This window comes from Mobula hypostoma, chromosome 6 (genome assembly GCF_963921235.1).
Source record: "Mobula hypostoma chromosome 6, sMobHyp1.1, whole genome shotgun sequence".
Lineage (NCBI taxonomy): Eukaryota > Metazoa > Chordata > Chondrichthyes > Myliobatiformes > Myliobatidae > Mobula > Mobula hypostoma.
The window spans coordinates 88,261,195-88,277,026 of NC_086102.1; positions in this window are offsets into that span (position 1 = coordinate 88,261,195).

Here is a 15,832-nt window from a genome sequence, read left to right on the forward strand (position 1 = left end):
GACTGTCCCTGAGCAGACCATGATTCTCTAAATGCCTATAGATCCTATCTCTAAGAATCTTTTCCAACAGCTTTCCCACCACAGACGTAAGGCTCACTGTCTATAATTACCCGGACTATCCCTACTACCTTTTTTGAACAAGGGAACAACATTCGCCTCCCTCCAATCCTCCGGTACCATTCCCGTGGACAACGAGGACATAAAGATCCTAGCCAGAGGCTCAGCAATCTCTTCTCTCGCCTCGTGGAGCAGCCGGGGGAATATTCTGTCAGGCCCCGGGGACTTATCTGTCCTAATGTATTTTAACAACTCCAACACCTCTTCTCCCTTAATATCAGCATGCTCCAGAACATCAACCTCACTCATATTGTCCTCACCATCACCAAGTTCCCTCTCATTGGTGAATACCGAAGAGAAGTATTCATTGAGGGCCTCGCTCACTTCCACAGCCTCCAGGCACATCTCCCCACCTTTATCTCTAATCGGTCCTACCTTCACTCCTGTCATCCTTTTTTTCTTCACATAATTGAAGAATGCCTTGGGGTTTTCCTTTACCCTACTCGCCAAGGCCTTCTCATGCCCCCTTCTTGCTCTTCTCAGCCTCTTCTTAAGCTCCTTTCTTGCTTCCCTGTATTCCTCAATAGACCCATCTGATCCTTGCTTCCTAAACCTCATGTATGCTGCCTTCTTCCTCCTGACTAGATTTTCCACCTCACTTGTCACCCATGTTTCCTTCACCCTACCATTCTTTATCTTCCTCACCGGGACAAACTTATCCCTTACATCCTGCAAGAGATCTCTAAACATCCACCACATGTCCATAGTACATTTCCCTGCAAAAACATCATCCCAATTCACACCCGCAAGTTCTATCCTTATAGCCTCATAATTTACCTTTCCCCAATTAAAAACTTTCCTGTCCTCTTTGATTCTTTCCTTTTCCATGATAATTATAAGGGCCAGGGAGCGGTGGTCACTGTCCCCCAGATGCTCACCCACTGAGAGATCTGTGACCTGCCCCGGTTCATTACCTAGTACTAGATCTAATATGGCATTCCCCCTGGTTGGCCTGTCCACATACTGTGACAGGAATCCATCCTGGACACACTTAACAAATTCTGCCCCATCCAAACCCTTGGAACTAATCAGGTGCCAATCAATATTAGGGAAGTTAAAGTCACCCATGATAACAACCCTGTTATTTTTGCAGCTTTCTAAAATCTGCCTTCCAATCTGCTCCTGTGTATCTCTGCTGCTACCAGGGGGCCTATAGAATACCCCCAGTAGAGTAACTGCTCCCTTCCTGTTCCTGACTTCCACCCATATTGACTCAAAAGAGGATCCTGCTACATTACCCACCCTTTCTATAGCTGTAATAGTATCCCTGACCAGTAATGCCACCCCTCCTCCCCTTTTTCTGCCCTCTCTATCCCTTTTAAAGCACTGAAATCCAGGAATATTGAGAATCCATTCCTGCCCTGGTGCCAGCCAAGTCTCTGTAATGGCCTCTACATCATAATTCCATGTATGTATCCAAGCTCTCAGTTCATCACCTTTGTTCCTGATGCTTCTTGTATTGAGGTACACACATTTCAGCCCTTCTACCTTACTGTCTTTACACCGTTTATTCTGCTTCTCTTTCCTCAAAGCCTCTCTGTATGTTAGATCTGGCTTTACTCCATGCACTTCTTTCACTGCTCTATCGCTCTGGGTCCCATCCCCCTTGCAAATTAGTTTAAACCCTCCCGAACCATGCTAGCAAACCTACCTGCAAGGATATTGCTCCCCCTCGAGCTCAGGTGCAACCCATCCAATCTGTACAGGTCCCACCTTCCCCAGAAGAGATCCCAATGATCCAAAAACCTAAAACCCTGCTCCCTGCACCAACTCCTCAGCCACGCATTCAACTGCCATCTCCTCCAATTCTTACCATCACTGTCATGTAGCACTGGCAGCAATCCTGAGAACTGGCAGGACTGGCGAAGGGTCTCGGCCTGAAACGTCGACTGTACCTCTTCCTGGAGATGCTGCCTGGCCTGCTGCGTTCACCAGCAACTTTGATGTGTGTTGCTTGAATTTCCAGCATCTGCAGTATTCCTGTTGTTTGGAAAATTGACTGTTTGCTGGAAGCACTAAAACTGCTACCAGCCAAAACCTTGGCTGACACAGACTTCTTTAATAGTGACTAATGAAAATATGTAAAAAACAATATGTGAGTCCAATGGGAAGAAAACCCATCGATCAGAACCTGAAGGAATAGAACAGAAAGTCACAAATCAGTCACCTGATTAGATCAGAGCCTATTGGCATCAAGAGTCAGACTCAAAGGTTTAACACATTTACAATACACTCCTTAGAATAATTAGAGTCAGCGGAGAAATGGTACAACTAGCAACACAGCAGTGCAAAATCTTCTTGATTTTGAAATCTCCTTTTGAGTTCCTGGTGGAGAAGAGGTCACTAAACAGACAATGTGGACAACCTGGCACATCCTCCCCATGATCTACTGAATAAGCAGTGGAGCACCCTTTCGAACAGACTCATTCAGCTCTGCTGTCACAAGGATCATAGAAACATAGAAAACATACAGCACAATACAGGCCTTTCGGCCCACAAAGCTGTGCCGAACATGTCCTTACCTGTGAAGTTACCTAGGGTTACCCATAGCCCTCTATTTTTCTGAGCTGCATGTACCTGTCCAGGAGTCTCTTAAAAAGACCCTATCATATCTGCCTCCACCCCATCGCTGGCAGCCCATTCCACACACTCACCACTCTCTGCGTAAAAAACTTACCCCTGACATCTCCTCTGTACCTAATTACAAGCAACTTAAAACTGTGCCCCCTCTTGCTAGCCATTTCAGCCCTGGGAAAAAGCCTCTGACTATCCACACAATCAACGCCTCTCATCATCTTACACACCTCTGTCAGGTCACCTCTCATCCTCCATCGCTGCAAGGAGAAAAGGCCGAGTTCACTCAACCTATTCTCATAAGGCATGCTCCCCAATCCAGGCAACATCCTTGTAAATCTCCTCTGCACCCTTTCTATAGTTTCCACATCCTTCCCGTAGTGAGGAGACCAGAAATGAGCACAGTACTCTAAGTGGGGTCTGACCAGGGTCCTATAGAGCTGCAACATTAAACACAATCCCACGATTGATGAAGACCAATGCACCGTATGCTCTCTTAAACACAGAAGTCAACCTGCGCAGCAACTTTGAGTGTCCCATGGACTCTGACCCCAAGATCCCCCTGATCCTCCTCACTACCATTAATGCCATATTCTTCCATCATATTTGACCTACCAAAATGAACCACTCCACACTTATCTGGGTTGAACTCCATCAAAACTCAGCCCAGTTTTGCATCCTATCAATGTCCCGCTGTAATCTCCGACAGCCATCCACACTATCCACAACACACCCAACCTTTGTGTCATCAGCAAACTTACTAACACATCTCTCCACTTCCTCATCCAGGTCATTTATAAAAATCATGAAGAGTAGGGGTCCCGGAACAGATCCCTGAGGCACATCACTGGTCACTGACCTCCATGCAGAATATGGCCTGTCTACAACCACTCTTTGCCTTCTGTGGGCAAGCCAGTTCTGGATCCACAAAGCAATGTCCCCTTGGATCCAATGCCTCCTTACTTTCTCAATTAGCCTTGCATGAGGTTCCTGTATGCATCAGAAACCTGGACAACACACCGACGACATCTGAAGGCACTTGAAAAGTTCCATCAACGCTGTCTTCGAAACATCTTAAATATCAGCTGGGAAGATAGAAGAATCAACGTCAGCGTGATAAATGAAGCAAAAACAACAAGCATTGACGCCTACGTCATCAAGAACCAACTAAGATGGAGCGGTCATGTTGTTCGGATGAAAGACGAACGTCTGCCGAAACAAATCTTCTACTCCCAGCTTAAAGAAGGCAAACGTAAAAGAGGCGGACAACAGAAGAGATTCAAAGACGTCTTAAAAGCTAACATGAAGAAATGTATCATCGACATCAGCAATTGGGAAACCAATGCCAAGGACAGGAAACTCTGGCAAGCCATCATCCGAGAAGGAACAGCAACTTTCGAAGCCAACAGATGTGCGGAATTAGAAGAAAAGAGAAGAAAATGGAAAGAGAGGCAGCAACAACCAAAGCCCGATCTGCCATCTGGAACTACCTGTCCTGAATGTGGAAGAACTTTCAAAGCCAAGATTGGACTCATAAGCCGCTTGAGAGCCCATAAGTAGATCAACAGAATGAAGACTATCATCCTCGACCTTGAGGGATAGCCACGATGATGACGACCATGTTAAATGCCTTGCTGAAATCCATATACATTACATCTACTGCTCTACTTTTATCAATGTGTTTAGTCACATCCTCAAAAAATTCAATCAGGCTCGTAAGGCACGACCTGCCTTTGACAAAGCCATGCTGACTATTCCTAATCATATTATGCCTCTCCAAGTGTTCATAAATCCTGCCTCTCAGGATCTTCTCCATCAATTTACCAACCACTGAAGTGAGACTCACTGGTCTATAATTTCCTGGGTTGTCTCTATTCCCTTTCTTGAATAATGAACAACATCCACAACCCTACAATCCTCTGGAACCTCTCCTGTCCCCATTGTTGATGCAAAAATCATCGCCAGAGGCTCAGCAATCTCCTCCCTCGCCTCCCACAGTAGCCTGGGGTACATCTCATTTGGTCCCGGCGACTTATCCAACTTGATGCTTTCCAAAAGCTCCAGCACATTACCTAGTTTTTTGAACCTTTCATAAGCTCTTCTTTTCTTCTTGACTAGATTTACGACAGCCTTTGTACACCACAGTTCCTGTACCCTACCATCCTTTCCCTGTCTCATTGGAACGTACCTATGCAGAACTCCATGCAAATATCCCCTGAACATTTGCCGCATTTCTTCTGTACATTTCCCTGGGAACATCTGTTCCCAATTTGTGCTTCCAAGTTCCTGCCTGATACCCTCATAATTCCCCTTACTCCAGGCTTTTCTAACTTGTCTGTTCCTATCTCTCTCCAATGCTATTGTAAAGGAGATAGAACTGTGATAACTATTTCCAAAATGCTCTCCCACTGAGAGACTTGATACCTGACCAGGTTCATTTCCCAATACCAGATCAAGTACAGCCTCTCCTCTTGTAGGCTTATCTACATATTATGTCAAGAAATCTTCCTGAACACGCCTAACAAACTCCACCCCATCTAAACCACTTGATCTAGGACATTCCAAAGAATATTTGGGAAATTAAAACCTCCCACCACGACAACCCTGTTATTATTACTCCTTTCCAGAATCTGTCTCCCTATCTGCTCCTCAATATCTGTGTTACTATTGGGTGGTCTATAAAAACACCCAGTAGAGTTATTGACCCCTTCCTGTTCCTAACTACCATCCACAGAGACTCCATAGACAACCCCTCTATGACTTCCTCCTTTTCTGAAGCCATGACACTATCTCTGATCAACAGTGCCACACCCCCATTGCAGAAATTTTTTTCCTACCAAATGTATTAAGCAAATACAACAGTTCATCTCTGTGTGACAGGAGAACACTCATCATAGTACAATGGTCTCTGTTTTATTATTTCATATATTATTATTGCACAGTATTGCACATTGGGAAATCATTGCTGTGTATATTATTATTCTGTACTTTATCATTAATTGAGTCTGCACACTGCTAAGTGTGTTTTCAAATGTTGCTGCTGTAACAGAAGTATTTCCTACTCAGGATCAATAAAGTATTTATAATAATAATAATTATTATTATTATTGTGACTTGTGATCTCAGTTGTTGTTTATGCCTCATTTCAGGCTGATACAAATTCATTTATTGGACCTCAAATTGATCTGCAAGTGTATGGGATAAAAGCTATTGCTGCAGCTTAATAGAAACATAGAAACATAGAAAATAGGTGCAGGAGTAGGCCATTCGGTCCTTCGAGCCTGCACCGCCATTCAGTATGACCATGGCTGATCATCCAACTCAGAACCCTGTACCAGCCTTCCCCCCATACCCCCTGATCCCTTTAGCCACAAGGGCCATATCTAACTCCCTCTTAAATATAGCCAATGAACTGGCCTCAACTGTTTCCTGTGGCAGAGAATTCCACAGATTCACCACTCTCCGTGTGAAGAAGTTTTTCCTAATCTCAGTCCTAAAAGGCTTCCCCTCTATCCTCAAACTGTGACCCCTCGTTCTGGACTTCCCCAACATCGGGAACAATCTTCCTGCATCTAGCCTGTCCAATCCCTTTAGGATTTTATATGTTTCAATCAGATCCCCCCTCAATCTTCTAAATTCCAACGAGTATAAGCCTAGTTGATCCAGTCTTTCATCATATGAAAGTCCTACCATCCCAGGAATCAATCTGGTGAACCTGCTTTGTCCTCCCTTATTATTATTATTACTAAACTGCAGCAATAGCCTTAATCCCATACACTTGCAAATCAATTTGATGTCCAATTGTACCAGCCTGAAATGAGGCATAAACATCAACTGAAATCACAAGTCTGTAATCCCACGTAAGGACTTAACTCATGTTAGAAAGCTCTCATTTATTTGTACATTGCAGGATGTTCGGCAAAGAATTCGACCCAAGACAGGGTACCTGGACGAATACTATAGACCTGTGCTGATCGACTGGCCGGAGTCTTCACTGATATCCTTAAGCTCTTGCTTCATCAGTCTGAGCCTGCTTCGACCTGGGTTCAGTTATACCGGTGACGAAGAACAACGTGATAATCTACCTCAATGACTATTGCCCAGTAGTACTTACATCCACTGTGATGAACTGCTTTGAGAAGTTGGTGATGAAACATATGAACTCCTGTCTGAAGAGCGACTTGGATCTGCTACCATCACAACAGGTCAATTGCAGATGCCAATCCTGGAACATCTGGACAACGAAAATACATATATCAGGATGTTCTTCATTGACCACAGCTCGGCATTCAATACCACCATCCCCTCAAAACTAATCAATAAGTTTCAAGACCTTGGCCTCGATATCTCCTTGTGAATTGGATCCTCAGTGTCCTCACTTACAGACCCCAGTCAGTTCAGACTGGCGACAACATCTCCACAATCTCCATCAGCACAAGTGCACCGCAAGGCTGTGTGCTTAGTCCCCTGCTCTACTCGATATATACTTGTGACTGTGTGGATAAACACAGCTCCAATTCCATACTCAAGTTTGCTGGTGACACCACTGTCACAGGCTGGCCAAATCAAAGGTGGTGATGAATCAGCACACAGGAGGGAGACTGAAAATCTGGCTGAGTGGTGCCTCAACCACCTCTCACTCAATGTCAGCAGAACTATGGAGCTGATTATTGACCTCAGAAGAAGGAAACCAGAGCCAATCCTCACCTACATGAAAGCAGCATCCATCATTAACAACCCCCAGCACCTAGGCTGTGCTGTCTTCTCACGGCTGCCGTCAGGAAGGTGGTACAGGAGCCTCAGAACCCACACCACCAGGTTCACAACAGTTATTACCCCTCAATCCTCAGGGGGGATAACTTCACTGAACTGGACTCACCCCAGCCCAGAACCAATTGACCCACTTTCAAGGACACATCATCTCATGCTCTCGATATTTATTGCTTGCTTGCTTATCTATCTTATTTATTTATCTATCTATTTATCTATCTATCTAGCTATTTATTTATTAATTTATTATTTATTATTTTTCTTTTTGTTCTTGCACAGCTTCTTGTCTTTTGCACACTGGTTGTTTATCAGCCTTTGATTCTATTGTGTTTCTTGTACTTACTCTGAATGCCTTTAAGAAAATGAACCTCAGGGTTATATGGTTATGTATGTCTGTTGATAATAAATTTACTTTGGACTTTGTTCATTCACAGTCCGGTGAGTAACTGGTGACGAATGATATGGCCATTCCAGTCCCTACATGCTCGCTAGCACACCTGAGCCAAGCTGTGGGAAAGGGGAGGCCTGGGTAAGCTGAGCAGTCACTGCCCTCAAAATAACCTGATTACACCCTGTTGCCTGTCAACTAGCCCTTTCTTCATTGGCCAGTGAGTTTTCATGATGTTGCCAACGTGTTCCAAGAATGCCACAACACTGGTGGCTGCTGGAAGGAAGAGGGCCAGCAACAACACGTTTCACATCGTGCTGTTTGGCAGGAAGGGGGAAGATGCCAGAGTAAAGAGGTGAGGGTGAGGGGAAGGAGGACGAGCAAGAAGGCAATGGGTGAAGCCAGGTGAGCGGGAAAGGTGAAGGGCTGCAGAAGAAGGAATCTGGACAACGAGGAGAGGGCGCTATGGGAAAAAGGGAAGAAGGAGGAGCACCAGGTGAGGAGAAGAGGAAAGTGGCCGGAAAGGGGAATAGAAGAAGAGGGAAGGGGGAAGGGATAAGAAGGGATCGGTGATCATGCCTTCTGGTTGGAGGCTACCAAGACGGAATATGAGGTGTTGCTCTTCCACTCTGAGAGTGGCCTCATGGTGGCACGAGAGGAGACCATGGGCCGAGATGTTGGAAAGGGAAGGGGATAGGAATTAGAATGGTTGGCCACCGGCATATGTTTGGTAGTATGATCCTGTTGAATACGGCAGAAGTTGCAGAGGATGATGTTTATACATCTTTATCTTCCCTCCACCCCACTCTCTGATTTCCACAGGGATCTCTCCCTCTGTGATTCCCTTGCCCATTTGTCCCTCACCACTCATCTCCTTCTGGGCACTTATCCCTGCAAGCAACAGTAATGTTACACCTGCCCATTCACCTCCTCCCTCATCTCCATTCAGCCCCCCAAACAGTCCTCCCAGGTGAGGCAACACTTCACCTGCGAACCTGCTGGGATCGACTATTGTACCCAATACTCCCCATGCAGCCCTCCTTTACATCGGTGAGAGCCGACATAAAATGGATACGGCTTTGTTGAGTACCTTTGCACCATCCCACAAAAGTGGAATTTCCTGGTGGCCAACCATTTTAATTCCTATCTCCATTCCCGTCCCGACATGTCAGTCCATGGTCTCCTCTTGTGCCACCATGAGGCCACTCTCAGAGTGGAAGAGCAACACCTCTTATTCTGTCTGGGTAGCCTCCAACCTGATGGAATGAGCATCGGTTTCTCCTGATAACTTTTCCCCTTCCCTTCCCTTTTTCTATTCCCCACTCTGGCCTCTTACCTTTTCTCCTCACCTGCCTATCACCTCCACCTGGTGCTCTTCCTTCTTCCCTTTCTCCCATGGTCCACTCTCCTATCCCATCAGATTCCTTCCTCTCCAGCCCTCTACCTTTCCCATCCACCTGGCTTCACCAATCACCTTCCAGCTAGTCCTTCTTCCCCTCCCCTCATTTTTTTGTTCTGGCATCTTCCCCCTTTCCTTTCCAGTCCTGATGAAGGGTCTTGGCCCGAAACGTCGAAAGTTTATTCATCTCCACAGATGCTGCCTGGACTGCTGAGGTCCTCCAGCATTTTGTGTGTGTTGCTCTAGACTTCCAGCGTCTGCAGAATCTCTTGAGTCTATGAATATGTTGCACATTGAGAGGTCTGAGTTGGTGATGGTACCTCTGAAAACCCAGAAAGCAGGCCCTTCACAAATGGACATTTCCAGGAGCCCTGGCTCACCATGAGTGAGCAGCATGGCTTTTACAAGGTCCTGTTGGTGGAGAACAGCCAGGAAGAACACCACTGGTCACCACAGGAATGAGTATCTTGGTGTCTGAATGTTGGAGATTTCACTCCCTCTTGGTTATCATGCTCTCGTGGAGTTCCAAGCTGCTCTGAGGTTGCCCAGTCAACGGGGTCCCTCTGAGTGATAAGAAAGGTCAACGGGGTCCCTCTGAGTGATGAGAAAGGTCAACGGGGTCCCTCTGAGTGATGAGAAAGGTCAACGGGGTCCCTCTGAGTGATGAGAAAGGTCAACGGGGTCCCTCTGAGTGATGAGAAAGGCACTCTAAGGAGCTGCACTGGGAATGATGCACAATGGCTGTCATGTGGAGCTTCCAATTGAGGTTGATCCAAGTGGAAACATGGTGCCTGAATCCGGATGCAACCTGATGTGTGCTCAACCCTGAGGAAAGGTCAGGAGCCCTGTGATGTGTATTTGGATCAGGAGCTGGTGACTGGGACTGTCCACTTGTAAATCAAGTGCTCCCCAAATCAGTAGTGCTCACACAACCCGTGCAAAAAGGCAATATGGTTCACAATTACTGCCTTTATAAGGTATAGAAGCATGGTAGACCACTCAGCCTATCCTGCCTCCTTCACCATTCAATAAGATCATGGTTGATCTTTCACCTCATCACCACGCTCCTGCAGGAAGCCCACATCTCTCAATTCCAAACATCTAACAATCTCCAGGATATACTCAGTAGCTAAGTCTCCACTGCCCTTTTGGACAGAAAAGTGTCCCACAGAACCTGGTGAACAAACTCTTACTCCACAGTCTAAATACGCCACTGTGCAATTGGGTGTTGGACTTCCTAACAAACAGGCCTCAGGTAGTCAGCATGCACAACCACTCCTCCCTCCCCATTATCCTCAACACGGGTAGCTCCCAGCGCTCTGTGCTGATCCTGTTGTTGTACGTTCTCCTCACACGTAACTGCACAGCCAAACACTTGAGCAATCACATCATTCATCGTCAAGTTCACTGACGACGCAACAGTGGTGGGACTCATCACCAACAATGATGAGATGGACTACAGAGAGGAGGTGGAAGAGCTCAAGGCCCAGTTCCAGGCGAATAACCTCTTCCTCAACATCAATAAAGCAGGTGGTTATCGACTTCAGGAGAACTCTCACCACTCACACTCTTTACATTGGTTGGCACACCAGAGAAAACTGAGCAGTTTTAAATCATAGCACTCATACCCTCTCAAGGTCTGAGAACACACTTACACAGTCAGGAAAGCTCTCCCACACCTCTACTTTCTGAGGAGGCTGATGAGAGCCGGACTACGCACATCTATACTCACTTCACCCTACAGACATGCAGTGGGGAGCATCCTAACAAGCCGCATCACTGATTGATACGGAAACTGCACTGAGGATGACAAGAAAGCTCTACAATGGGGAGTCAAAACTGCCCTACGCATCATCAGTACCAACCTACACACCATCAAGGACATCTGTACAGGAAGGTGCCAGTAACATCATGAAGGACCTCATCGATTGTCCAACTCCCATCAGGGAGAAGGCTACATAGCATTCACACCAGGACAACCAAACTCAAAAACAGTTCCTTTCTCCATGCAGTAAGACTGATCAACAGCTCCACCCACTAACTCCACCACTACTTTATTATTTCCCATTTGTCACCTTATGTAAAGCCTGGTGTCACTTAATGGACATGCAGTCAATCTGTGTATATTAACTATCTTATGTATTTACCAATGTTTATTGTGTGTTTTTTAGTGTTATTATTGTGTTCTTTATTTCTTATTTCGTTCTTTGGTACTGCATCACAACTGGAGAAACAATTATTTCGTTCTCCTTTACACTTGTGTACAGGAGATGACATTAAACAATCTTGTATGTATGGATTAAAATTCCAAAGAACACCTTTCCCTTGGGTGAAGAAATTTCTACTCTCCTTCGTCCTGAATGGCCAACAGCTTATCTTGAGAATGTGACCATTGGTTCTAGATGCCCCAACAAGGTGAAACATTGGTTCTAGATGCCCCAGCAAGGGGAACCATTGGTTCTAGATGCCACAGCAAGGGGAAACATTGGTTCTAGATGCTCCAGCAATGGGAACCATTGGTTCTAGATGACACAGCAAGGGGAACGATTGGTTCTAGATGCCCCAGCAAGGGGAAACATTGGTTCTAGATGCCCCAGCAAGGAGTACCATTGGTTCTAGATGCCCCAGCAAGGGGAACCATTGGTTCTAGATGACCCAGCAAGGGGAAACATTGGTTCTAGATACCCCAGCAAGGAGTACCATTGGTTCTAGATGCCCCAGCAAGGGGAACCATTGGTTCTAGATGCCCCAGCGAGGGGAACCATTGGTTCTAGAGGCCCCAGCGAGGGGAACCATTGGTTCTAGATGCCCCAGCGAGGGGAACCATTGGTTCTAGATGCCCCAGCAAAGAGAATCATTGGTTCTAGATGCCCCAGCAAGGGGAACCATTGGTTCTAGATGCCCCAGCAATGGGAACCATTGGCTGTAGACGTCCCAACAAGGGGCACCGACTCCATCGACAGCAAGAATATCCTCCTTCAGGATCACCAGAATCCTATACAAGTGGAATATGACTCTTGCAATAGAGTCAATGTGCCACTTGCCCTCCTCCTGAATGTTATCTTTTGTTGATCTGTATGCAGGGTGAGCCAGGTTCCTCTGAACACCATCTTTCAATGCCTCTCCATTCTATTTCTTCAATTAAAGTAGATGAGCACAATATTTTGACTTCAAATTCCACACCACCCACTCACTTATCTTAGTCTTAATCCTCTTTCTCCACTCCACCCATATTATTGCCCAGACATGCATCATCAGCAACTTGGATTTATTTATACTAGATCTCCTCATCCTGCTCACTGGTGAGAGCTGGAGAGATGTCAATAAGCCCTGCTTCATCCCTAGTTATAGTCCCAGCTCAAGATAGCCCCATTTATTCCTACTAGCTGGATTCTTTTTTTTTTGGCGTGTGCCTGCGTGCGTGCGGGTCTGTGCATGTGCGTCTACGTGTCCGTGATGATGGATTTTTCATGGCTTTTTCCAGGGCACGGAGGGAGAAAGAGAGACTGTGTGGCGTGCCACTCCCCACACAGACATTTTCGCAGTATTTTCCCTTTGCAATCTCGACACTCAACGTGGCATGGATGGAAAGCGGACCTGACTGGTTTCGAACCCGGGAACCTCCGCTCCCGGGTCCGGCGCCGATGTCGTTGTGCCACCAGCCGGCCCACCTACCAGCTGGATTCTATCTGCTGACTGATTCTCGATCCACTTGTTGCCCCCTAAAACCATGAGCTGTACTTTTGTTTCATAACCTCTTGTGTGGCACCTTACCAAAGGCATTCTGAAAGATCACATTCACTGGTTCCTCCTTTATTCTGCTGGAACTAAACATGCAGATTTGTCAAACATGCTTTCCCTTCCTTAAATCCTATTGTTAATTTCAAAGTCACAGTTGTGCAGCATGCAAACAGGTCCTTTGTCTGACATCAAGTGAAACTACCCATTTACACTATGCTAATCCCAGTTTATTCTACCCACATTCCCATCAGTTCTATCACTCGCCTACGCACTGGGCAACATTTGCATCAACCAATTAACCTAGCAACCTGCAAGTCTTTGGAATAGAAACATAGAAACATAGAAACATAGAAAATAGGTGCAGGAGTAGGCCATTTGGCCCTTCGAGCCTGCACTGCCATTTATTATGATCATGGCTGATCATCCAACTCAGAACCCCGCCCCAGCCTTCCCTCCATACCCCCTGACCCCTGTAGCCACAAGGGCCATATCTAACTCCCTCTTAAATATAGCCAATGAACTGGCCTCAACTGTTTCCTGTGGCAGAGAATTCCACAGATTCACCACTCTCTGTGTGAAGAAGTTTTTCCTAATCTCGGTCCTAAAAGGCTTCCCCTTTATCCTCAAACTGTGACCCCTCGTTCTGGACTTCCCCAACATCGGGAACAATCTTCCTGCATCAAGCCTGTCCAATCCCTTTAGGATCTTATACGTTTCAATCAGATCCCCCCTCAATCTTCTAAATTCCAACGAGTACAAGCCCAGTTCATCCAGTCTTTCTTCATATGAAAGTCCTGCCATCCCAGGAATCAATCTGGTGAACCTGCTTTGTACTCCCTCTATGGCAAGGATGTCTTTCCTCAGATTAGGGGACCAAAACTGCACACAATACTCCAGGTGTGGTCTCACCAAGGCCTTGTACAACTGCAGTAGTACCTCCCTGCTCCTGTACTCGAATCCTCTCGCTATAAATGCCAGCATACCATTCGCCTTTTTCACCGCCTGCTGTACCTGCATGCCCACTTTCAATGACTGGTGTATAATGACACCCAGGTCTCGTTGCACCTCCCCTTTTCCTAATCGGCCACCATTCAGATAATAATCTGTTTTCCTATTTTTGCCACCAAAGTGGATAACTTCACATTTATCCACATTAAATTGCATCTGCCATGAATTTGCCCACTCACCCAACCTATCCAAGTCACCCTGCATCCTCTTAGCATCCTCCTCACAGCTAACACTGCCACCCAGCTTCGTGTCATCCGCAAACTTGGAGATGCTGCATTTAATTCCCTCATCCAAGTCATTAATATATATTGTAAACAACTGGAGTCCCAGCACCGAGCCTTGCGGTACCCCACTAGTCACCGCCTGCCATCCTGAAAAGGTCCCGTTTATTCCCACTCTTTGCTTCCTGTCTGCCAACCAATTCTCTATCCACCTCAATACCTTACCCCCAATACCGTGTGCTTTAAGTTTGCACACTAATCTCCTGTGTGGGACCTTGTCAAAAGCCTTTTGAAAATCCAAATATACCACATCCACTGGTTCTCCCCTATCCACTCTACTAGTTACATCCTCAAAAAATTCAATGAGATTCGTCAGACATGATTTTCCTTTCACAAATCCATGCTGACTTTGTCCGATCATTTCTCGGCTTTCCAAATGTGCTGTTATCACATCCTTGATAACTGACTCCAGCAGTTTCCCCACCACCGACGTTAGGCTAACTGGTCTATAATTCCCCGGTCTCTCTCTCCCTCCTTTTTTAAAAAGTGGGGTTACATTAGCCACCCTCCAATCCTCAGGAACTAGTCCAGAATCTAACGAGTTTTGAAAAATTATCACCAATGCATCCACCACCTCCCGGGCTACCTCCCCAAGCACTCTAGGATGCAGACCATCTGGCCCTGGGGATTTATCTGCCTTCAATCCCTTCAATTTACCTAACACCACTTCCCTACTAACATGGGGGGAAAATGGAGGAAACCCACATGATGACAGGGAGAGAGTGCCCGATGCCGGGATTGAACTGGAGCAATGAAAGCTCTGTTACAAGTTCCCACAGCATCTCCTCTCACAAAGGTTGGACTAGCTAGTCTGCAGTTCCTTAGTTCCTTTCTTCTCCACCACCCACCCCCCCCCCCGCACTCCCACAACATTTCTTAAGTAGCAGGGATACAAAGTCTCATTCCACTACTACCAGCCAAGCATGCTTTCTTGGAATGCAGACAAAATGCCGGAGGAACCCAGCAGAGCAGGTAGCATCCATGGAAAAGAGTATGCGGTCAATATTTCAGGCCAAGACCCTTCAGCAGGACTGGAGAAAAAAAGATAAGGCATTTTTGGAGATTATTTTTCATTTTTTAAAAATATGTATTTTTTTTACTATCAGGACATTGCCGTCAAGGCCGGCATTTGTTACCCATCTCTAAGTGCTCGGGAAGGTGGTGGTGAGCCTCTGCAGTCCTTCCGGTGATGATGGTTCCTTTGTGCAGTTGACGGGGGAGATTCAGGATAGAGGCCCAGACACAATGGGGATTCACAATGTGTTTCCAGTTTAGGATCGTGCATGACTTTGTGGAGACCCAAAAGAGGCGATGATTTTTCATTTTCACGTTTCTTCATGACATTGAAAGAGGCCATTCAGCCCATCGAGTCTTTGTCAGCTCTCAGAGAAAATACAATCCTGTAGAAAAGTTCTCTATTCTCCCAACACACTAGGGACATCTTACTGAGGCCACTTTCCTACTCATTTTCCTGTGCTGTTACTGCCCTTGTCCTGGTGTCCACAAGTGAGCCTTACACCATATTCAAGCAACACACATCAAAGTTGCTGGTGA